At 43.1% G+C, this 26018-nt stretch overlaps 1 protein-coding gene and 1 non-coding gene across 2 annotated transcripts in view; one reads left to right on the forward strand and one right to left on the reverse strand.

Annotated features, from left to right (window-relative positions):
* MRPL35 (mitochondrial ribosomal protein L35) overlaps window positions 1–26018 on the forward strand; it is a 410427-nt gene that overhangs the window by 288210 nt on the left and 96199 nt on the right. The gene's annotated exons all lie outside the window — the stretch shown is intronic.
* LOC122795112 lies at window positions 25081–25243 on the reverse strand. Its single transcript, XR_006363740.1, has one exon. It is a non-coding gene; the product is annotated as a U1 spliceosomal RNA (small nuclear RNA).

Consider the following 26018-nt stretch of genomic DNA (forward strand, 5'->3'; position numbering starts at 1 on the left):
TTATCTTCTCAGCACTCCTGTTAGAGATCCTACCCCTCTTTGGGACATTACTGTAAAAGGACAAGCTTTGAGAGTTTCAAGGTTGGCAGCAGAGGATGATACCTTTATGGAAGAATTACATGGATTATAAAGGAAATTTACCGAGAGAGAGAGAGAGGTATACCCTACTTCATCATGGGTAGCTTCCTTCTAGGAATAGGGAAGGCAAACCATACTTCTCTGAATCTACCCCCCTGAATGGACAGAAATCTCAGAGGAATAAAGTTATGAGAATTCCTGTAACTTATTAGAGTAATATTCGATTACTGGAAATAGTAAATGACAAGAATTGGAATGTCTTGTGTGTAGATGACAAAGTTAGGAATCTAGTGGGTGATAAACCCAGATATGCTTTTAAGAACCAGAAATCACGTAAAAGACTATTATGTGGTCAGCAGTATATAGATGCACACAGTGTCTGCTATCACTCACAGTTATAGAACCTTCTCATGTGGAAGGTGTAATTTCTGTAACTCATTGAACAGCAAGGGAACTTTTCTACATCCAGATACTGGAAAACATCTGACCTTTGGTCTAGCAGCTGATTGTAATACTACCAATATAGCATACCTGGCCTACTGTGTTATATGCCAGGCATTCTATACAGGTATGACCACACATAGACTATGTGATCGCATTAGAGAACACCTATACAACATTCGTAGGGAAACTGATACTAAGGCACTAGTGAGACACATCTTGGCTACAGATCCATCACACATTTAAATTTATGGTTGTGGAGAAAGTATGGATAAGGAATAGAAATGGGACACTGACACTTTAAAAGTTTTAATTGAAATTTAATTGTTTTTTAATTTATTGCTTAATTGTTTATTGATTGAAGCTGCTGGTATTATATAAAGGATGGCTGAATTTGTGTATTTTACTCCTTGAAGGCTGTTTGTAGCCAAGGCGCTAGAGAAATAAAAAACTTTTTGTGGCTTTGGTGGTATTGTTTGTGTTGAAGCACATACAGTTTGGTGTTGCAGATTTAAATGATAAGCTGTCTATTAAATCTGTGCTAGCTAATAGACCCCTTAAAAGATAAAAGATGCATTCAGCTATATAGATATTTTTATATACTTTATATATATACATATGGCATTTTATCTTTGTAATTCTCTGTAGTGGTTTTGTAGTATATATTTTTGTATTTTAATTGCATATACCTGTATTACCTTACACTTGATTGAAAACTTTGAGTGATTAACTCTTAATTGTTGTTGGCCTATGATTGGATTGCATGAGTTTAAATAACAGGAAATGCAATGAGTTTTTTTCTGATGAAGCAGCTTTGGCTGCAAAAGCGCTCACAATTTTTTACTACTGGAATAAATTTGTGTATGATTTTATCAGCTGTGGTCTGGTCTCTTCTCTTGTTCTATTTTACTCAAACTTTTGGATATATTGGATTGTTTGGAAAAGGGTATTTCTTCTTCTTTAGGCTGCTCCCGTTAGGAGTCACCACAGCAGATCAACTGTTTCCATTTCCTCCTGTCCTCTGCATCTTGCTCTGTCACACCAACCACCTGCATATCCTCTCTCACCACATCCATAAACCTTATCTTAGGCCTTCCTCTTTTCCTGTTACCTGGCAGCTTCATCCTTAGCATCTTTTTCCCAATATACTCTGCATCCCTCCTCAGCACATGTCCAAACCAACGTAATCTCGCGCCTCTGGCTTTGTCTCCAAACCTTTCAACCTGGGCTGACCCTCTGATATACTTATTCTTAATCCTGTCCATCCTCGTCACACCCAGTACAAATCTTAGCATCTTCAACTCTGCCACGTCAAGCTCTGACTCCTGCCTTTTTGTCAGTGCCACTGTCTCCAACCCGTATAACATAGCTGGTCTCACTACCCTCTTGTAGACCTTCCCTTTCACTCTTACTGGTACTCGTCTGTCACAAATTACTCCTGACACTCTTCTCCACCCACTCCATCCTGCCTGTACTCTTTTCTTCACCTCTCTTCAACACTCACCATTACTCTGAACTGTTGATCCCAAGTACTTAAACTCATTCACCTTCGCCACCTCTACTCCCTGCATCCTTACGATACCTCTATCCTTCCTCTCATTCACACACATATATTCTGTCTTAGTCCTGCTGACCTTCATTCCTCTTCTCTCTAGAGCATAACTCCACCTCTCCAGGGTCTCCTCCACCTGTTCCCTACTCTCACTACAGATCACAATGTCATCTGCAAACATCATAGTCCACGGGGACTCCTGTCTGATCTCATCTGTCAACCTGTCCATCACCATTGCAAATAAGAAAGGGCTCAGAGCTGATCCTTGATGTAATCCCACCTTCACCTTAAATGCATCCGTTACTCCCACCGCAGATCTCACCGCTGTCACACTACCCTCATACATATCTTGTACCACTCTTACATACTTCTCTAACACTCCCGACTTCCTCATACAGTACCACAACTCCTCTCTAGGCACCCTGTCATATGCTTTTTCTAACTCCACAAAGACACAATGCAACTCCTTCTGACCTTCTCTGTACTTCTCCATCAACACTCTCAGAGCAAACATTGCATCTGTAGTGCTCTTTCCTGGCATGAAACCATACTGCTGATCACTAATCATCACCTCCCTTCTTAACCTAGCTTCCACTACCCTTTCCCATAACTTCATGCTGTGACTGATCAATTTAATCCCTCTGTAGTTACTACAGCTCTGTACATCACCCTTATTCTTACAAATCGGTACCAAAACACTTTTTCTCCATTCCTCAGGCATCCTCTCACTTTCCAAGATTTCATTAAACAATCTAGTTAAAAACTCCACTGCTATTTCACCTAAACACCTCCATGCTACCACAGGTATGTCATCTGGACCAACAGCCTTTCCGTTCTTCATCCTCTTCATAGCTATCCTTACTTCCTCCTTGCTAATCCACTGCACTTCATGATTCACTATCTGCACATCATCCAACCTTCTCTCCCTCTCATTCTCTTCATTCATCAACCCCTCAAAGTACTCTTTCCATCTGCTCAACACACACTCCTCGCTTGTGAGTACGTTTCCCTCATTATCCTTTATCACCCTTACCTGCTGCACATCTTTACTAGCTCGGTCCCTCTGTCTAGCCAATCGGTACAGGTCCTTTTCTCCCTCCTTAGTGTCCAACCTTTTGTACAACTCTTCATACGCCTTATCCTTAGCCTTCGCCACCTCTCTCTTTGACATGCACCTCATCTCCTTATACTCTTGTCTAGTTTCATCTCTTTGACATTCCCACTTCTTCTTTGCCAACCTCTTTCTCTGTATACTCTACTGTACTTCTTCATTCCACCACCAGGTCTCCTTGTCCTCCTTCCTCTTTCCAGATGTTACACCAAGCACCCTTCTAGCCATATGGCAAATTTCCATAGGTATGGGTATGTTTTTGATTTTAAAGATGAGTTTAAAATGTGTGGGAGCTGTATACCAATACATATACTGCAAGGCTATAGAAACTTTGAGTGTAATCCATCCGAACATGGTGCTTAGTGTAGACTGGTTGCTTTTGACCATTTTATTGGTTTGAGTTAATGTAGAGAACTGAAAACCTTTGATTATCATGACTGGGAGTAGAGAGCTGGATGCTTGGGCTGGTAGTTATGACATTTTTATAACTGTATTGAATTTTTTTTACTCCTTCCAGGAACTTGCCTAGTTGCTGCACTGCTTTCACCCAATCAACCCATTCATTCCAGGGCTATTGGAGCCGGGCACTTCAATGATAGGCGAGAGCACTGTGCCCATTCCTTCCCATCTGGAAGTCTTTATCAGCTGTCTATTCCCATGGGAGAATCTGGTTATAGGGAGCAGGCCATCTTGCTAATTCTTGGGGGGGGGGGCAGCCTACCATCTTCCCATTGGGAGCACCCTCTTCCTCCTCAGCAGCTCTGTAGAGCCTGATAATGCAGTCCACAAGGGAACCTGTGTCCCTACATGCCACATTTCGCTTGCTCACTGGTGCTAATCTTTGTGATTGGGCAGCCTGTAGCTGGCTCTGTCTCTCTAGGTAACACTTGGTGTTCCTGTTGGGTTTCACCTTACATAGCAAAACAGTAGCCTCCATGCACCAGGATGAGTGAGCTGGCAGTTGCCACTCATTCCTATGTTTGACCAGCTCCTGCAGTGACCCTAGCTGTTAATTTAATTTAGACCTCTTGTTATATAGGTGAGGATATATCCTGCTAAACAGTGGAGCTGCAGCAGCACTGGCCATAGCCTTGGCTAAGCGCGCAAGCATCTCCTGGAACTACAGTTCCAATTTCAGATAGTGCTATAAGGCCTGCATGCCTGTACTTCCGGTCAGGATTTTGAAGCTTCTGCATTATGTGCTCCTTAATCATGGGAAGAGCAAGTTTTCCATCAAGACCACATGCAGATTTGTCAAGTGCACTGTCACCTGCAACTGTTTTGCTATCAAAGTCATCCTCTTAGAGTTTATCAGCAACTGCGCAGTCAGGGATGTACCTTACCAGACACCTGCAGCAACTGGAAAGACCCCAAAAGTACCTCACCAAGAGGATCAAAGGGCTCAAACAGATGCCATATGCTGCCCGGTTAAAGAAACTCCAGCTCTACTTAGTGGCATACCGCCTGCTCAGAGGCGATCTGTGCCTGACGTATAAAGCCATGTCCAACCCGAAATTAATGGACATGCTGCACCTCAGAAAATCCAAATCCCATCGAGCTACGCGCTTGAGAGACTTGAACCTCAGCACTGAAATAAATAGGACATGCTGGAGGGACAGATTCATAACCCAGAGGCTCCCTTCACTCTGGAATAAAATCCCAGTCCAGGTTAGGCAGAGTCCCTCATTGACTCTCTTCAAGAGGAATCTTGATGAGTGGATGGGAGATCGTAGGTTTACCCTGGGTATCACTTCTGTGTCACTGTTAGACAGAGGCACAGTATACTAACTTCGAAAAGGGCATAGCAAAAGTAATCTAAAATGGGTGACGAAAGCCAAACATATTCTGGCTAGGCTTATAAATGCCCTAGGGCAGATAGCCTAGTATGAACCTATGACTCATCATCCTTTAAATTGACCATCACTACCAACACCTGAGGAAAAGTCAGTGTCACAGTACTGGTGTACTTTCGTAGCATTTCAGAAGCAGTGTCAGACGAGGTCACTGTGACTTCAAGGGCAAGCTCTGTCTGCATGTTACCAAGGTTAGTGTCTCCACAAAGCTTGGGACAAAACTGCAGTATAGGTTCCAAGTGAGGGTACAAATACTTGGGAGCATTTCACCAATTTCTACCAAAGACTTGAGGACTGAGTCATCATTTTGGTAACGGGCATCCGCCATTGCCTGCAAAACACCTGGAAACAAGTCTGAAAAATGCTTACAGGAACAGTATGTTCATTGACAAGCACAAATGAAGTTGTTGCTCTTGCGGCCAGAGTTCGAATATGAAAGTTTCTTTGATCCTGCCTGCACTGAGAAAGCATGCATTTAATGATATTAAGATAAAGCTTTTGCTGGTTTTCAAAAATGTCAGGAAAATTCCAGAAAAATATGTAGGGCAACTTCACATAAACATACGATGTTCTTCGTGTTTCACTGCTGCAGTCATTACATTTGGGTAATCTGCTGGCAGGTTGCTCTCAGTCTGCCTGAATAACAAAGTCTTGGGTCCTGCTTCGGTTGCTGTCTCCTCTTCCAGGACGTCAGGTCATCAGGGGTATAAAAAATGCAGCCGACACCATTTTATTCAGTCTTTCTTGCTGCGCGGTGCCCGAAGCAGAAGCAGTTTGCAAGTGCCAGTCGGCCGACTCCTGAAATTTTCGCATTCGAGTTTCAGAACCGAAGTCAACTAAAGCTAAGTACCCCATTGGGGAAACTTTTTCTTGCTCCTTACTGATGTCAGTAAAAATTAATAATTGCATTACTTGTGGGAAGCAAATACCTCATAAGGATTTTCATTTGTACTGTATTCCTTGCCTAGGCCCAGATCATAACGTGCCTTGCTGTCAGTTTTTTGATAGATTTAACCAATGCACTATTAAGCGTCTGTATAATTTTGCTTCAAAATATTTTGGATCCAGATTTAATTACCCTGAAATGTCGTCGGTTAGCAATCCGACTACCGTAGTTCACAAAAAATGCAAAGAAAAAGACAGCCAGACCGTCGAGGTCCAAAACCGACGACGAAGCTTCACCTAAGCCAGTCGCCGGTACTCAGTGAGGCGCTTTTGCAGCCCCTAATACCCGCTGCTTTTGAGTCGCAGGCCTCTACCGAGACCCATGTGGAGTCCGGTATGCCGCGAGTTTCGCAGAGTATTGAACTCGCGGATATCTCTCCTTTGGATGGGTCCGGAGCCACTGAGCAGGCACCGGCTTTTGTGGGTGTTTTCAGGCCTCAACATTTTTATATAAAACCGACGTCATCTTCAAAAACAAGATCAAATACATCTTTTAAGTCTAAAAAACCAAGGCATGAGCCACGTGCTCAGGCCCCTATGCCTAAAAAACAGATGATCAAAATGGCTGAGGACTTAATTACCTTGATCAGGGGTTCACAGCCCCCCCCCCCCCCCTGCTAAGAGGCCTAGACAAGACACTGATTATGAATCTTCAGATCAGGTTTCCATTTCTTCTGATTCCTCTTCTGATCAGGAATTTTCTATACCACCCTATGAGGATTCAGATGTAGAAGAATCCATCCCATCTGCATCTCCTCCTGAGGATTATTCTTTTGGAGAAACCTTGCATACTTTAAAGGAACATTTTCATTGGAGAGTCAGGATTTCTCTGAATCAAAGAAGAGGCTTAGGGATTTCCTCCTTCTTCCTCAGCATAGGCCTTTGGCTATACCTCCTGTATTGGACATTGTTGATGATGTGTTTTCGGAATCAAGCATGGCTCCTGATTCCCGGCCCCCAGCTCCTAGTAAGCCAGACAGATATTACAGGGTTCCTGACTCCCACAAATTTCTATTCAAATATCCTGCTGCTGATCCTGAAATTATCTCACAGGGTCCCAAAGGAGTAAAGGCCTCTACAGCCAAAAATCCTACCCCCTCTGATAGAGATTCCAGGGCGCTGGATAGATGGGGAAAGAAGGTTTATACGTCTGCAACCTTGGCAATTAGGGCCTTAAACTGCCAGTTTTATATGCTTAAATATTAACAGCATGTTATGGGCTTATTGAAACAGAAAATGATGTTGATTTCTGATTGTGTGGAAAATAAAGAATTACAGGAATTATTGCATGCAGCAGAACAGATTGGAAAGCATACTTTGCAATGTGGTTTTGATTCCTTGGAGGCCTCTTGCAGGGCCGCAGTTACTGAATCTGTGATTAGAAGGCATGCCTGGCTCAAAGAGCAAACTCTGCCTGATCATGTTAAAGCTAAATTGTTGGATGCCCCTTTACAGCATGATACTCCGTTTGGTAAAAAGGCAAAAAAGGTTTTAAAGAAAATGGAAGACAAAGCTAAATCTATGCAAACTGTAAAAGATTTCTTACAAGTGCAGCCACCCAGATTCAGTAGGCACTGGCCTACTAAAAATTGGTCCTTTCCTGTGTCCAACAGAGCCTCTCAAGGCAAATCCAGGTGCTCAAAAGGCTCTAGATACCAATCATAGGGTTCTTACAGGTCAAAGCAATGGGGTGCCTCCACCTCCAAATCTGGAAGGAACAAAGCACAATCCTTCAGTAAGCAGTCTCAATGACTTCCCTATTCCATCACCAAGCACTTATCCTTTGGCAGCCCCCTTGGGGGGAAAATTAGCACTTCATGCTCAAAATTGGCAGTTAATTACCCAGGACAAGTGGGTGTTAAACATAGTATCCCAGTGGTACAGATTTCATTTCTATACTTTGCCAATTCCAGATGTTTGGCCAGATCTGCCACAAAAATCAATGGGCAGAGGCTCTGAAACAATTTACATTCCTCATGGATATGGGGGCTATTCAACCAGTACCAAAACAGGAAAAAGGACAAGGTTTTTATTTAAGACTGTTCCTGGTACCCAGAAAAGACAATGCCTGGTGTCCAATACTGGACTGATCAATTTTGAACACTTTCCTGGACATTCCAAAGTTTAAAATGCTGACTTTACAACAGCTACTGCCTATGCTGGGCAGGAACGCTTAGTTAGTGGCTCTAGACTTAAAAGAGGCATACCTGCATATCCCAATAAGGGAATCGTGCAGAAGATACCTCCACTTCAAGGCAGGCTTTATGCATTACCAATTCTCTGCACTGCCCTTTGGCTTATCTACTGCGCCCAGGATCTTTACAAAGTGCCTGGCACCAGTAACTGCATTTTGCAGACAAAGAAGCATACAAATTTATCCTTACCTGAACGACTGTCTCATTCAAGCAGAGAACAAGGACATTCTTCAACATCTGGTGTTTGTAAAAAGGCTTCTAACATGCCTAGGGTACACAATAAATGAAAAGAAATCACATCTGGTGCCCTCTCAAAAAAATTACATCCCTGGGTGCAAGCTTGAATACAACTGCCAAGATGGCTTACCTTACGCTGGACAAACAAAGGCAACTGACTATATATTTCAAACAGATGGCAACAAAAACTCAGTTGTCTGCAAGACGAATTCTGCAAATTTTGGGGTTCATGGCATCCTGCATTCTTCTAATTCCATATGCAAGACTGCATATGAGGAAACTTCAGTGGTACCTAAAACGTTTATGGAGTCAACATTGTCAGTCTAGAAACAATGATTCCTCTCATTCCCTGCCTACAACAGGAGTTTCTTTGGTGGGCAGAGACATGTGACCAAAACAAGGGACTGTCATTCACTCTACCCCCTGCCATCCAAACCCTAATTACAGACTCCTCAGACTATGCTTGGGGGGCCCACCTGGCGGGGAGATGCATTCAGGGCATATGGAGCCCAAAACAAATGCATCTGCATATCAACCAGAAAGAGATGCTAGCTGTTCAGAATGCCCTGACAGTCTTCAAGGACTTGCTTCATCCAGGACAACTACTGATAAAGATGGACAACACCACAGTTATGTGGTACATAAACAAGCAGGGCGGTACACATTCCTACCCCCTTTGCAGACTAGCCATGGCATTGTAGAACACAGCCTTGACTTACCAAGTACATCTTCAAGCTCAGTTCCTGCCAGGAAAACAAAATACTCTGGAAGACGACCTAAGCAGAAATCTTATGGACCCACACGACTGGAAACTGGATCCACAAATCTTCAGCATGGTAACGCAGAAATGGGGGAGCCCGGACATAGATCTATTTGCCTCTCCCCAAAACTATCAACTGGACACATTCTGCACAAGGACTTATCACAGACAAGCATGGAAAGTGGATGACCTATCCTTCAGTTAGAAAAACCTATCAATCTATGCCTTTCCCCCTCTGCCTCTTCTCTCCAAGGTCTTACTAAAAGTCAGACAGGAAAAACCAAAAATGATCCTAATTGCTCCGGACTGCCCTCACCAGCACTGGTACCCAATTCTAAGGAATATGTCTCAACCCCCTCCTTGGTACTTGCTTCAAATACCTCATCTACTGTCTCAGCAGAACAATCAAATTCTGCACACTCTGCTCCAAACTCTGAACCTTGCAGCACTGCTGATCATGTAATTATTCAAACAACACCTCTCAGTAAATCTGTGATGGATGTCATTTTGGAAGCCAGAAGGCCTAGTACTAGAAAATCTTATGCTGATAAATGGAAGAGATTTTGTGCTTGGAACCAATCATAAGGAACGGACACAGCAAAACCAAATATCCCTCAGATTTTGCAATACTTGACTGAGATGCTTGACAAGGGCTTATCTTTTTCTTCAATAAAAATCCATGCCTCTGCCATCTCGGCTCATTACAACACGGAGCCTCCCATCTTTTCTTATCCTCTGCTAAAACAGTGTCTTAGAGGGGCCAAAAATGTAAGGCCTTCCAGAAGATCATCGACTCCTGCATGGGACCTCAATTTTGTGCTGGAAAAACTCACCCTGCCTCCTTTTGAACCAGCAGCTACTGCGGATATAAAGTTTTTATTTTTGGAAGACCGCTTTTCTTTTGGCAGTCACGTCAGCAAAAAGGGTTTCAGAACTACAGGCTCTCATGGCTGTGGAGCCTTTTATTACATTTTACCCAGACAGGGTATCCCTCAGTACCAAGCCTTCCTTTATGCCTAAGGTGGTATCCAGTGTGGCTCTTAACCAAACTATTCACCTGCCAACATTTACCCAAATCCGCAGAACAAGGATGAGCGAATTCTGCATTCATTGGACGTACACAGACAACTAAGATTGTACTTAAACAAGACCAGATCTCTAAGAAAATCTGAGCAGTTACTGGTGGCATTTGCTTCAGTATCAGAGGGGAAGGCTATATCAAAGCAGACTATTTCTAAGGGGATAAGCCACTGCATTTGTTTCTGCTACTTGCATCATGGTAAACTTGTGCCCAAGGGAATCGGGTCACATTCCACCAGGGCTGCCTCTACCTCAGCAGCCTTTCTCAGAGGAGTTCCAACCAAAGACATTCTAGAAGCTGCTACTTGGAGCTCTGTTCATACCTTCACAAAGCAACATCATTTGGTCTCTTCCCTAAATCCAGGGCAGGCGTTGCCACTGCAGTCTTGCAGGGCCTTATAGCTGCTCCTAATGCTATTTAGGTCCATCCTCCCATCCATAGCTTTGGTATTCTACCCAAATGTAATGACTGCAACAATGAAACACGAAGAACATAGTACAGTTGTGTACACTTACCATAAATGTAGATGTTCGAGTGTATTCCCTGTTGCAGTCCGGGTTACCCACCCGCCATCCCCTTTTTCTATAACTTCTCTTTCCTTCACTATATTTTAAAGCCTTTGTGGTGTATTTGCTTTTAGATGAAGGTAACCATTATGTTGCTAAAAGTGCATTTACATATATTGCTGTTTATATATATATTTATTTTTTTTTTTTGCTCCCCATTTGGGGGCATCTGACATCTGGGGCAAGAAAAACTGAATAAAATGGCGTTGGCTGCATGTTTTATACTCCTGGCAACCTGACGTCATGGAAGAGGAGACAGCAACTGATGCAGGACCCTAGACTTTGTTATTCAGGCTGACTGAGGGCAACCTGCCAGCAGATTACCCAAATGTAATGACTGCAACAGTGAATACACTCGAACATCTACATTTATGGTAAGTGTACACAACTGTACTTTCTGTGAACTCACATATTCAAACAGGAATTTCAAGACCTCTGGCCACTGTTTGTTTCCATCATCATCAAGCATGTTTTCTTGCAAGGTCACAGATTTTTTTCCTCATATGAGATGACGTTTCCATCTGGATGCTTAACAGAACTTTTTTTTTGTTTTTATATACACCAAATATACTTCACCGGAAGAGTAGGCCAAGTCAGCTTTACACCATGTATTAAAAGACTGAAGAATACAAGGTAGTGAAATGGAAGCCAAACCTATTTGTCATAGTTTATGATGCCATCCTTTCCCAGATTGTCAACAGTATATCGGAAAGAGTCATCCACCATCACGGTCTTAACAGTTCTGTTCAACGTTCTAATCTTCAGTGGTCTTTCCTTTTGTGTTCGAGTATCCCCATTTCTTAGCATGTAGTAATGCAGTGCTTTTGCTACCTCTGAACATATCCCTTTTTTTGGATTGTCATCAGAATGAAACAATTCATAGTCACTGGATTGGCCACTTTGTGCCTCTGGTACCCTCTCCCAGATGATTCAACAGGCATCATATATCACAGTAGAAGGGTCAAACTGCATCATCTTGACAACATTTCCAGCACTTACTTTAGTGATAAGGCAACCATTTTTGCGTCTTCTGCTAGGCTATGCTGTTTTAGTTACCTTAAAAATGCAAGGCCAGACTCCTTAGTAACCCAGAGGGATTTTGGCATGAAGTTATTAACTTGTTACAAAGAAAGTACAATTGTGTACACTTACCATAAATGTAGATGTTCGAGTGTATTCACTGTTGCAGTCATCACATTTGGGTTTTCTGCTTGCAGTAGCCCTCCGTCTGCCTGATTATCAAAGTCTTGGGTCCTGTGTCGGTTGCTGTCTCATCTTCCATGACGTCAGGTTGTCAGGGGTATAAAGCATGCAGCCGATGCCATTACATCAGTTTTTCTTGCCCCAGATGTTAGGTGCCCCCATAATGGGAAGCAATTATATATACAAGAAATCCAAAAGCACGAAGGCAAAACACTCTCCGTACGCTGCCCAGAACAGTTCTGATAACAAAACACCACTTCAGTACTTTGGCAAACACTTCCAATGTGTAGGAATCGACCAAAAAAACGAAAAGGTAGATGCAAAAAAACTTTTAATCCACAGCACAACGAATAAAACACCAGGATAACCACAAGCGCTTTGCCGTTAAGTAGCGGGCTTTTCAAGTGTAGTGGGTTGTTGCAAAGCTCTGCTTTTAAATAAAACAACCCTGCCATGTGATCAAATTAATTGAACAATTACCATCAATTAATTACATTTAAATCATTTAAAAAATATATATATATATATATGTGTGTGCTTCCATTTTTTCAAGCACATTAAATACATTTGCTGAACTTGTAAATGCTTACTACATAGTTAATATAAAGCAACATTTTGGAATAGTAGTTCAGTGCATTGCATAAAATTCTTGTTTAAAAACAGATATGTTACAAACTTGTGTTAAAATACCTTACATTAAACTGATGAGTTACTAAAAATGAAAATTAACAACTATTACTAAATAATTAAAAACACAATGGTCTTCTTTCCTTTACATAACTAGTGCACTTTATATGAACATATAAATGATATTAAAACAAGGAAAGAAACAAATGCCTTCTATAAGCACTCCCTGAATTGTAAGAATATGTCATTAAAATTTTTTGTAGTTGATAGGGTGAGACAGGACTTAAGGGGTGGAGATTGGGAGACGGCTCTCGGTATTAAAGAGTTAATCTGGCAGCTAAAACTGAATGCGACAAAAAGTCCAGGCTTAAATGATGGGATTAGTGTTAGTGATATTCTTAGAGCCAAAAGAAATAGGTTAAAATGAAACACATACATTTTTTTTCATTTATATTTACATTAAAGTTATTTTTATGAAATAGTTCACGACATTATGTGAGAGATTTGCACAGTGTTATATTTAAATTGTGGATTTTTTAAGTAAACTAGCCACAAAGTGCACTAGTTATGTAAAGGAAAGAAGACCATTGTATTTTTAATTATTTAGTAATAGTTGTTAATTTTCATTTTTAGTAACTCATCAGTTTAATGTAAGGTATTTTAACACAAGTTTGTAACGTATCTGTTTTTAAACAAGAATTTTATGCAATGCACTGAACTACTATTCCAAAATGTTGCTTTATATTAACTATGTAGTAAGCATTTACAAGTTCAGCAAATGTATTTAATGTGCTTGAAAAAATGGAAGCACACACACATATATATATATATTTTTTAAATGATTTAAATGTAATTAATTGATGGTAATTGTTCAATTAATTTGATCACATGGCAAGGTTGTTTTATTTAAAAGCAGAGCTTTACAACAACCCAGTACACTTGAAAAAGCCCGTTACGAACGGGCGAAAGCGCTTGTGGTTATCCTGGTGTTTTATTCGTTGTGCTGTGGATTAAAAGTTTTTTTGCATCTACCTTTTCGTTTTTTGGTCGATTCCTACACATTGGAAGTGTTTGCCAAAGTACTGAAGTGGTGTTTTGTTATCAGAACTGTTCTGGGCAGCGTACGGAGAGTGTTTTGCCTTCGTGCTTTTGGATTTCTAGTTTTGGTGTTGCTGAAGTTATTTCCTAATTATATATACAAGGTTACACCTCCAATAAAAAAGCAAATACACCAAAAAGCTTTAAATTTAGTAAGCAAGAATAGAGGTATAGCCAATAGAAGTCAGGGGGCTGGAGGGAGGGTAACTAGGACTGCAACAATGAATACACTTGAACATTTATGGTAAGTATATACAACTGTACTATGTTCTTCCTGTTTCACTGTTGCAGTCATCACATTTGGTTAGAGTCCCAAAGCTAAGGATGGGAGGAGGAGGAAATTATATAGCATTAGGACCAGCTATAAGGCACTGCAAGACTGCAGTGGCAAAGCCAGCTCTGGATTTAGAGAAAATTGGCAAATGGTAATGCTTGGTGAAAGTATGTACAGAACTCCAGGTAGCAGCTTCTAGGATGTCCCTGGTAGGGACACCTCTGAGAAAGTCTGTAGAGGTAGATGCAGCCCTAGTTGAATGTGGTCTTATCCCCATGTGGGATAGGTTTTCCATAGGGCTTATAGCAGAAATGAATGCAATGGCCTATCCATTTGGAAATGGTTTGCTTTGAAATGGCCTTCTCCTCTGCCCCTGCAGCAAATGCCACCAGCAGCTGTTCAGATTTCCTGAGTGGTTTAGTCCTGTCCAAGTAAAATCTAAGTTGTCTGTGCACATCTAAGGAGTGCAGTATACGTTCCCCTTTGTTCTGCGGATTAGAAAAGAAGGTTGGCAAATGAATGGACCACAAGCCACACTGGATACTACCTTGGGCATGAAGGAGGGATTGGTCTTGAGGGACACCCTGTCTGCATGAAAGATGATGAAAGGCTCCATTGCCATAAGGGCCTGTAATTCAGACACCCTTCTTGCTGAAGTGACAGCTAAAAGAAAGGCTGTTTTCCAAGAAAGGAGTTTCAACTCTGCACTTGCAGCTGGCTCAAAAGTAGGTAGAGTGAGTTTTTTCCAATACAAAGTTAAGGTCCCAGGCTGGAGTTGGAGCTCTCCTGGGTGGTCTTAAGTTTTTGGCCCCTCTGAGGAACTGCTTGAGCAGTGGATGAAAGAAGAGGGGTGGTTCTATATTGTAATGAGCTGAAATGGCTGAGGCATGAATTTTGATGGAGGAAAAGGAAAGGCCCTTGTAAAGCATCTCAGTTAAGTATTGTAGAATCTGAGGTAAATTGGGCGCTGCTGTGCCCGTCCCCTGAGTTTGGTTTTCTAGTACTAGGCCTCCTTGCCTCCAGAATGACATCCAACACTTGTTTACTGAGGGATGGTAATGGAGAGATCAGGTAATTAGCCAGGCTGCCAGGTTCAGGGTTTGAAGCTGAGGGTGCAGAATCTGGCCATCCTGCTGAAACAGCAGGGTAGGGGTCTGAGGCAGGTGTCATGGTGCCAGCAGAGACTCACTGCACAAGAGGGGGTACCAGTGCTGGCGTGGCCAGTCTGGTGCAATCAGTATCGTCCTTGGTTTGTCCTGTTTGATCTTTAGTAGTACCTTGGAGAGGCAGAGGAGGAAAGGCATAAACTGATAGATTTTTCCAGGTGAAGGACAGGGCATCCACTTTCCAAGCTTATTTGTGGGGAGTCCTTGTGCAGAATTTGTCCAATTGATAGTTTTGGGGGAGGCAGACAGGTCTATCTCTGGGCTCCCCCATTTGTTTATCAACATGTTGAATGTCTTTGGTTCCAGTTTCCACTCGTGTGGGTCCATGAGATTTCTGCTTAGTTCGTCTGCCAGTGTCTTTAGCTTTCCTGGCAGGAATTGAGCCTGTAGCTGCACTTGGTAGCTCAAGGCTGTGTTCCACAGAGCCATGGCTAGTCTGCAGAGAGGTTATGAGTGGGTTTCCCCCTGCTTAATTATGTACCACATAACAGTGGTGCTGTCCGTCTTTACCATTAATTGTCCTGGAAGAATGTGTCCCCGAACGCTGTCGGAGCATTCTGTACAGCTAACATTTCTTTTTGATTGATATGCAGGTCCATTTGCCCTGAATGCACTTCCCTACCAAGTGAGCCCCCCATGCATAGTCTGATGCATCTGTTAGGGTTTGGGCGGCAGGGGGTAGAGTGAATGGCAGTCCCTTGTTTTGGTGGCAGGCCTCTGCCCACCAAAGGAACTCTAACTGTAGGCAAGTTATGATAGGAATCTTTGCTTCTAGATCCTGAGAATGTTGACACCATAAGCTTTTTAGATACCATTGTAGTTTCTTCATATGCAGCCTTGCATATGGAATTAGGAGAATGCAGGAGGCCATGAACCCCAAGGCTTGCAGTATTTGTCTTGCAGATAGCAGGGTCTTTGTGGCCATTAGTTTGAAGTAAGCTGTCAAATTAACTTGTTTCTCTTGCATGAAGAAAGCCATCTGGGAAGTTGTGTTCAAGTTTGCTCCCAGGAATACAATTTGTTGGCAGGGTACAAGATGTGATTTATTTTCATTTGTGGTGTACCCCAGAGAAGTTAGCACCTTTTGTACAAACGCCAGATGATTCAAAAGTATGTCTGGACTTTCTGCCTGAATTAGACAATCATCCAGGTATGGAAAAAACATCATTTTCTGCATATTTCTTTGCCTGCAAGATGCAGTGACTGGAGCTAAGCACTTTGTGAATACCCTGGGCGCAGTAGATAAGCCAAAGGGCATTGCGGAGAACTGATGCTGGTGCATGAAGCCTGCTTTGAAGCGTAGGTATCTTCTGCAAGATTCCCTGATTGGGATGTGCAGGTAGGCTTCCTTTAAATCCAGTGTTGCCAACCAGGCATCCTTGCCTAAAATAGGAAGCAACTGGTGAAGAGTTAGCATCTTGAATTTTGGGATCACCAAAAAAGTGTTTTAAGATGGAGAGATCCAGTATAGGATGCCAGGAATTGTCTTTTCTTGGCACCAGGAAAAGTCTTGAGCAGAAACCTTGTCCCCTTTCCTCTTCTGGGACAGTTTGAATAGCCCTTATACTTGAGAGAGAGAACTTGCTTTCGAGCCTCTGCCCACTGGTTTGGGGGTAGATCTGGCAAACTGTTTGGGGTTGATAAAGTCTGGAAGTGGAATCTTTATCCTTGGGAAACTATATTTAAAACCCATTTGTCCTGGGTAATGAGTTCCCAGTTTTTTGCCTGCAAAGCAATCTTTCCCCCTAAAGGAGCAGTCAGTTGAGAAGGGCTTTGAAGGTTTAAATTTAAGTCATACCATAGAGGAGTCTTACTACTCCCTGCTTTGGAAATGGGAGCCCCCCACTGCTTAGTCCTGTGCGTGCCTTGGGACTGAAGCCTGGATGTTCTGCTGGTTCTGGGTTTGGACTGAGAAGGCCTGGAAGAGGCAGGAAAGGACCAGTTCTTAAGAGAGCCAATGCCTACTAAATCTTGGAGGCTGTACTTGCAGGAAATCTTTTAACAGTTTGCATAGATTTAGCTTTTTCCTCCATCTTTTTAAGTACTTCTTCTGCTTTGTTGCTAAACAGGAGGTCCTGGTTTAAGGGAGCATTTAACGATTTGGCTTTAACATGATCTGGCAAAGATTGCTCCTTAAGCCAAGCATGCCTTCTAAGTACAGACTCAGTGACAGCAGCCCTGCAAGATGCCTCTAGTGAATCAAAACCACATTGCAAAGTATGTTTTCCAACTTGTTCAGCAGAATGCATTAAATCCTGTAAATCTTTATTTTCAGCACAGTCAGGAATCAACATCATTTTCTGTTTAAGCAATCCAATAATATGCTGCTGATACCTAAACATATGAAACTGGCAGTTTAAGGCCCTAATGGCCAAGGTTGCAGAAGTGTATACCTTCTGTACCCCATCTGTCCAGCGCCCTGGAATCTCTATCAGAGGGGGTAGGATTTTTGGCAGTAGTAGCCTTAATGCCCTTGGGCCCCTTTGAAATGATCTCAGGATCCGCAGTAGGATTTTTAAAGAAGAACTTGTGAGAGTCAGGAACCCTGTAATATTTATCTGGTTTTCTGCAAGCAGGAGGTAAGGAGTCAGGGGCCACTCTAGATTCAGAAAAGGCTTCATCAACAATGTCCAATACAGGGGGATAGCTAAAGGCCTGTGTTGGGGCAGAAGTAAGAAATCCCTAAGCCACTCTTTAGAATTGGAGTAATCCTGGCTTTCCCAGTGAAAATGCTCCTTAGGAGTATGCAAGGTTTCACCAAAAGAGAAATCCTCTGGAGGGGAAGCAGAGGGAGTAGTCTCCTCTGCATAAGAATCCTCATAGGTAGATAAGGGTAAATCCTGGTCACCAGAGGAAACAGAAATTTCAGAATCCTGATCAGAAGAATCATAAGCAAATTCAGTCCTAGGACTCTTAGAGGGGGAGGTTGGCTTCCCCTGATTAAAGTAATAAGGTCTTCAGCCATTCTTATTTGTTTTTTAGGCATAGAGACCTGACCATGCGGTCTGGGCGTCATTTTTCTAGACATGGATAGAGTTTTAGGCTTTGAAGAAGATGGCGTCAATTTAATATGCAAGTCAGTAGGCCTGAATACACCCTCAGAAGCCAGTGCCTGCACAGCGGCTCCAGACCTATCCAAGGTAGAGACATCCGCAGGTTCCACAGTTGAAGCCTCTCACGGCATACCGGACTCTGAATGGGTCTCAGTAGAGGCCTGCAAATCTGAAATAGCAGGTAACGGGGGCTGCAAAAGCGCCTCACTGAGTACCAGCGAATTGGTGACTAGCTTAAGAGAAGCAACATCGGCAGCTTTAGACCTAGGCAGCCTGTCTCTCTTTTTCTTTCCGTTTTTTCAGAATGTCGGTAGTTGGGTGGCTTACCGAAGCCATATCTGGGTAATTGAACTGAGTATCAAAATATTTTGAAGCATAAACATACCGACGATGAATAGTTTGTTGTTTAAATAAGGCACAAAACCGACAGCGAGGTACGTCGTGGTCAGGGCCTAGGCAAGGAATACAGTGCGAATGAAAATCTTTATGCAGTATTTGCTTTCCACAAGAAATACAATTATTGACTTTTACTGACATCAGTTTAGAGCAAGAAAAAGTTTCCCCAACGGGGTACTTCGCTTTAGTTGAAGACTTTGGTTCTGAAACTCGAAAACGAAAATTTCAGGAGTCTGCTGACTGGCACTTGCGAACTGCTTCTGGCAGCGCACGGCAAGAAAGACTGATGTAATGGCGTTGGCTGCATGCTTTATACCCCTGACTGCATGACGTCATGGAAGATGAGAGAGCAACAGACGCAGGACCCAAGACTTTGATAATCAGGCTGACTGAGAGCTACTGCAAGCAGATAACCCAAATGTGATGACTGCAACAGTGAAACACGAAGAACATCTAACGCTTCATTCCAACTATGCATCTGCAAAAAGTAGTTCCAAGAATTCAAGTATCCAAATTCTGTACTGCAGCTTCCTAAGTAGGTATCCCACAGGGTACTCCCACAGCTACAGCACACAAGAATGAATGTCACAGCAATAATTTCTTAACTGTTTTCATATACTTACACTTATATCTTCCTTTGCATCTTCTTGACAAATGGACTTATTTGAATTGTTAACTTGTTACATTCATAGTAATATAGTATATTGAGTCCTACTCAGCAGTGACTAGAAGTAAACACACGATGTTCATCGTGTTTCACTGTTGCAGTCTTAACAAATGGGTTATCCAGTTCCTGGTAGCCCTCAGTCAGCCAGAATACCAAAGTAAGTAAAATGACGGTTGTAAAGGACGTCAGGGCGTCCTATACAAAAGGAGGCAGCCAACATCACTTCCTCAGTCTTCCTTGCCACGGAGCCTGAAGTAGTAGCTTTTCATGCAAGAGTGCTGGTCGGCAATTTACCTTTGTTGGTTTCCGACTACATGAGTTGAAGTCTACTACAGCTAAGTACCCCGTTTGGGATCCTCTTTTCTTTCCTTAACGAATGTCAGAAAAAGTTAATAATTGCCTTACCTGTGGAAAGCAGATTCCCCATAGAGATTTTCATTCCTATTGCATTATTTGTTTAGGCCTTGACCACGACGTTCCCAAGTGTGATCTCTGTGCCTCCTCTAATCCGCATACTATCCATTGTCTGGCTAAAATTTTGGCTAGGCATTTTGGAGTTTGGCCCAAGTTCATTGGTATGGTGTCCGCCGGTCTTCAGACATCGAATGTTTTGAAGAAACGTAAGGATAAGGACCGCGACAGGCCTTAGCTAAGTCCTTGGATGAGATTAAGTTGGTAGTCAGTCAGGCGGTAGCCAGTGAGACGCCTTTACAGTCCCTGTAGTCCGCAGATGTACCACCGCATGTCTTGATTTGAATCCAAGTCCCTTAGGCCTTCAGCCTTCGTTTTGCCTTCCGACCTATTGCCGTTTGCCTCTTCTGCTGGAGCCGGAGCCGCTAAGCTGACTCCGGATTTTGTGGCCTCCCTTTTGCATTCTGACAGCAAACTTCTTCCTTCAACCTCTGCTGAAACTTCGGCAGTTGCCAGGCCTCCCAAATCCATAAGGCTTGCAGGTAAATCTTCCATTCGTAAGCCTGTGAAAAGGCAGGCTCCAGCTTCTTTTTGTTCCCCTCAATCCCAAATGATTAAAATGGCTAATGATTTGTTGACTCGTATTAGGGGTTCTCAGCCTCCTCCTTCCAAAAGGAGTAGGGATGTTTCCGCTGAGGTTTTGTCCTGCTCAGGTTCTGTTTCTTTTAGCATTTCTGCTGATGAAGAGGAATTTTCTCAGGCTTTTTCTCCTTTTGAGGATTCAGATACAGAGGAGTCCATCCCTTCGGCCTCTCCTCCAGAGGATTTCTCTTTTGGGTGATACTTTAAATGCCCTCAGAGAACATTTTAAATGGGAAAGTCAGGATTATCCCCAATCCAAGAAATGGATCAGGGAGTTTCTGGATTTACCTCAGCATAGGCCTCTTAGTATTCTCCCTGTGTTGGAAGTTGTTGATGTTTTTCTGGAGAATTCATTGTCTCCAAATTCGATTCCTCCTGCTCCCAGGAAACCTGACAGGTACTACAGAGTCCCTGATTCTCATCTGTTTTTTTTTTCCAGGAATCCGTTGATGAATCCAGAGGTTATTTCTCAGGGCCCTAAAGGAGTTAAGGCCACTGCTACCAGGAATCCTGTTGCCTCTGACAGGGAGTCTAGGAACCTAGATAGATGGGGCAAGAAGGTTTATACCTCTGCCACCCTAGCTATTAGGGCTACCAATTGGCTATTTCATATGCTGAAGTGCCAGCAGCACACCTTGGAGGCTATTAAGTCTAGGATAGCAAGTGTACCTCTTTTGGCAGAGAGTAAAGACATGCAGGATTTACTGAATTCAGCCGGTCTGGTCAATAAGCATTCTTTGCATTGTGTTTTGACATCCTTGAGGCTTCCAGCAGGGCTATGGCTACTGGATCTGTTATTAGAAGGCACACTTGGCTCAGAGAACAGCCTCTTCCAGAACCTGTCAAGGCTAAGCTTTTGGATGTACCTTTGCATAAAGGCAGTCTTTTTGGCAGCAAAGCAGAGGAGGTACTGAAGAAGATGGAGGATAAGGCCAAGTCCATGCAAACTGTTAAGGATTTTCTGCAAGTTCAACTCCCTTGCTTTAGCAGGAATTACTCTTCCAAGAGTTGGACCTTTCCGGATACCAGCAGACAGAACCGTTCCAGGACTAGAGGTTACAAATCTTCTAGGGGTTGGGGGCTATCCCCCAAAGGTCTAGGCGTTGGCAGGCTTCCACTTCTAAAGGGGGAAGCTCCAAGCCTGCATCTCAGTCAAAACACTCTCAATTACTTTTTACAACTTGTGCGTGTTCTTACTTGCTGGGAGAGTCCTTTAGGGGGAAGATTGGCCCTTTTTGCAGATGTCTGGGCCACTATCACAGATGACAAATGGGGGCTCAGAACCGTGTCCCTTGGGCATAAGTTTTCTTTCTGCACCTTTCCAACTCCCAAGGGATTTCCCGGACGTTCCTCCAAACCAAAGGGCAGAAGTAGAAAAACAAATTTTATCTCAGTCTCATCTGGCAGCAATAGAATCAGTCCCTGCTCAGCAGGTAGGCCAGGGCTTTTATTCCAGGCTTTTCCTAGTTCCAAAAAAAGAAGGCACTTGGTGTCCTATCCTGGATCTTTCCATTTTGAACTCTTTTCTAGTGATTCCAAAGTTCAAAATGCTCACTCTACATCAGTTGCTACCACTTCTAGAACAGGATTCCTGGCTGGTAACCTTGGATCTCAAAGAGGCTTATCTGCACATTCCTATCAGGGAAAATTGCAGGCAGTACCTTCGTTTCAGAGTGGGCGAGCAACATTACCAATTCTCTGTGCTGCCTTTTGGCTTACCTACTGCTCCCAGAGTCTTTACAAAGTGCCTGGCCCCAGTCATTGCTTTTTGCAGGCAGAAGAAAATTCAGATTTACCCATACTTGGACGACTGTCTAATTCAAGCAAGTTCTCAGGAACAACTATTAAAGGATTTGGAATTCATAAAGACTCTTCTCTCTTCCCTGGGTTACACACTGTGTGGAAAAATCGAAAATGGTACCATCCAAGGAGATAACATTCCTGGGAGTGAGTCTGAACACAGACGCCCAGATGATGCATCTCACCCAGGAGAAAGCAGACAACTCTTTTAGTTTACTTCAAGGACTTGGCAAGCCTGTCCCAGCAAGGAAGTACCTGCAAGCTCTGGGATTCATGGCATTTTGTATTCTCATGATTCCATATGCAAGACTGCATATGAGGAAGTTGCAGTGGTACCTCAAGAACATTTGGTGTCAACACTCAGAGGACCTGGATATGATGATTCCTCTGCTTCCATTTCTGCAGGTGGAGTTTCTATGGTGGGCAACAGCCTGTCTACAAAACAAAGGCATGCCTTTTTGGACACCTCTTGTCACTCAATTTCTGACTACAGACGCATCGGACTACGCCAGGGGAGCACACCTGGATGGCAGATGCATACAGGGATGTTGGAATGCCCTGCAGATGCACCTGCACATAAATCTAAGAGAGTTGATTGCAGTTCAGCAGACCTTACTGGCTTTCAAGCATCTTCTTTCTCCAGGGACCCAGCTTGTCAGGACAGGCAACACTACGGTCATGTGGTAAATCAACAAGCAGGGAGCGACTCGCTCTTACTCCCTGCGCAGGCAAAGCATGAATCTTTGGTCCATGACAGCATCCCTGGACCTGCATTTCCTAGCTCAGTTTCTTCCAGGAAGGCTTAATGTTTTGGCAGACCAGTTGAGCAGGCAAACCCTGGATCCTCATGAGTGGCAGCTGAAGAGAGCAGTCCTTCACAGCATCATTCAACATTCGGGCACTCCTCAGGTGGATCTTTTCTCCTCCCCAGACAACCATCGGCTACCTCTCTTTTGCACCAGACAGCAGCACAGCAGAGCCTGGAAAGCGGATGCTCTGTCCTTCCCTTGGATGTTGCTATCAGTGTACGCCTTCCCTCCTCTTCCTCTTCTTTCCAGAATATTAGTGAATATCAGGGATGAACGTCCAAGGACTATTTTCAAAGCTCCGGACTGGCCCAGACATCATTGGTATCCATTTTTTCGCAGTCTCTCCTATCTTCCTCCTTGGCATCTTCCTCTGAAGTCAGATCTTTTGGTTCAGGAAAGTGGAAGCATTCTACATCCTCATCATAAGTCTGTCCATTTGGCAGCATGGCTCATTTATGACTCTTTCCCTTTCTTCCTCCCTTTCCCAACAGGTGGTTGACGTGCCGAGGGAGGCCAGGAGACCTAGCACTAGGAAATCCTATGCTGGCAAATGGGAAAGGTTCTCTTAATGGATGCAGGCTAGAGGGGAGTCTGCTTCTCAACCTACCCTTCCTCTGATCCTGGAATACCTGGCTGATTTGCTTCAGGGTAGTCTTTTTTTTTTTTTCCTCTGTCAAGATCCATGCCTCAGCCATCTCTGCTGATTGTTCTCTTGATCAGCCCATTTTCTCTCATCCCCCGATGAAAATGTTTCTCAGAGGTGCTTGCAATTTAAAACCTCCCAGAAGAGCAACTACCCCAACCTGGGATCTTAATTTTGTTCTGAAGAAACTCACTCTTCCTCCTTTTGAGCCAGCTGCCTCTACAGATTTAAAGTTTCTCTCTTGGACGTCCGCCTTCCTCTTGGCTATAACTTCAGCAAGGAGGGTTTCGGAGCTGCAAGCTTTGATGGCTGTGGAGCCTTTTCTTATTTTCCATGCAGATAGTGTCTCTGAGGACTAACCCCTCCTTTATGCCTAAGGTGGTTTCCAGCCTGACTCTTAATCAGTCCGTACACCTTCCTACCTTCTTTTCTAATCCTCGCAATAGAGGTGAAAGGATCCTACATTCTCTTGATGTGCACAGACAGCTCAGGTTTTACCTGGACAGGACTAAGGACCTTCAGAAATCAGCACAGTTATTGGTCAGTTTTGCCCCTGGAGCCCAGGGCAAGGCTATTTCTAAACAGACCATTTCTAAATGGATTGCACATTGTATTACTTTTTGTTATTTCTTTCACGGCAAAGCTCTGCCTCAGGGGGTTAGGACCCACTCTACTAGAGCAGCTTCCACTTCGGCAGCCTTTCTAAGGGGTGTCCCTACTAAAGACATTTTGGAGGCTGCCACATGGTCTTCTGTTCACACTTTCACAAAGCATTATAATTTGCCTCTGTTTTTTCAAGAGCTAGGGCAGGGTTTGCCACTGCGGTGTTGCAGGGCATTGTCCCCAACCATTGATGCTGTTGGTTCCTCCCCCCTTTTTTTCTGTAGACTTTGGTAATCAACCCATTTGTTAGGACTGCAACAGTGAAACACGATGAACATACTACAGTTGTGTACACTTACCATAAATGTAGATGTTAGAGTGTATTCACTGTTGCAGTCCTGGTTTCCCTCCCTCCTTCCCCTTTTTGTGGTCTCTCCTATTCTTTTTTCCTGAGGTACAGGCGTAATTTGTTATTTGTCAAATTGGTTTTGGATTTAAGCCTTATTTTCTGGGGGCTGCTGACTGTTATGGCAAGAAAGACTGTGGAAGTGACGTTGGCTGCCTCCTTTTGTATCGGACGCCCTGACGTCCTTTACAACCAACGGCATTTTTACTTACCTTTGGTATTCTGGCCTACTGGGGGCTACCGGGAGCCAGATAACCCATTTGTTAGGACTGCAACAGTGAATACACTCAAACATCTACATTTATGGTAACTGTACACAACTGTCCTTTTTGCCTTTCTTGCCTCTCCTTGGGAGAGGGGACAGTCTTTAGCTTGATGGGGAGCAAAGATATTTTTTCTGCTTCAGCTACAGTATTTGTGGCAGAGTTCAGCCTCTCAAAAACAACTCGTTGACATGCTGTTCAGGAAGGTGCATGAATGCATTCCTCCACTACCGTAAATTATGCCTTGAGTTTCACACATTTGAGAAAATCAGAGGTCAGCCCAACCAAAGTGTGCAGTGGAAGAGCCTCACCCTGGGAAAAAACATCTTTTTGATCATGGTATTCCCCTTGACAGATAAATTCTTCAGAAAGTGAGAAATACACTGAGCGTGAGAGGTTTGGAGGAAAATTGTAAATGTCTCACAGTCTACCAGTTCAGAAATCCTTCTGGCTAAGGTGACTGTAAGAAAGAAACCACTTTTCCAATAAAGACAGGAGGAAAATATTTATAGAAATAGACTCAAAAGGAAACACGATTAGTTTTTCACTTAAGGTACCATACAGGAGCTACAGGCTGTACTGAAGACATCAAGTGAATGATCCCCTTTGTGAACTGTTTCAAAAAAATTTGAGAAACTGTAGTTGGATATACTGGAAATATAAGCAGATGCGGCACACAAATGTACTTTTACAGTTGAATTCATTTCCATTTATTCTCTTTTAATATTAAAATTGTGAGTGGTTCAAAAAAAAAGATTGTAATGGTTTTTTTTTCTATCTAGCTTGTCTCCTCACTTTGTCTTGGTGGGTGTTGGACAGTAAGATATATACACGTGTAAAGCATTCTACTAATAAAAAAAAAATTGCTATCTACAATAGCAGCTTGTGGTTTCCCTGCATCATTATCATGACATGTTAATTTTCAATGCAAGGTGTTTCACTTGTATGGCCTGATAGCTTGTCCTTCTAGGAAGTAAGAAACTATTATTGATGCATTTAGCATGAAAATACAGTAGCCTATACATTTAATTAGGTAGTGAGGCATTTGTGGATTTGGTTTTTCAGGATGTGGTGGTATTAGTTTTTAGCTGCAAGAAAATTTTCAGGCGGCCATCTTTATCAACAGAATAAAGATCAA

Source organism: Protopterus annectens, chromosome 2.part1 (assembly GCF_019279795.1).
Source record: "Protopterus annectens isolate FY-2018-M chromosome 2.part1, PAN1.0, whole genome shotgun sequence".
NCBI lineage: Eukaryota > Metazoa > Chordata > Ceratodontiformes > Protopteridae > Protopterus > Protopterus annectens.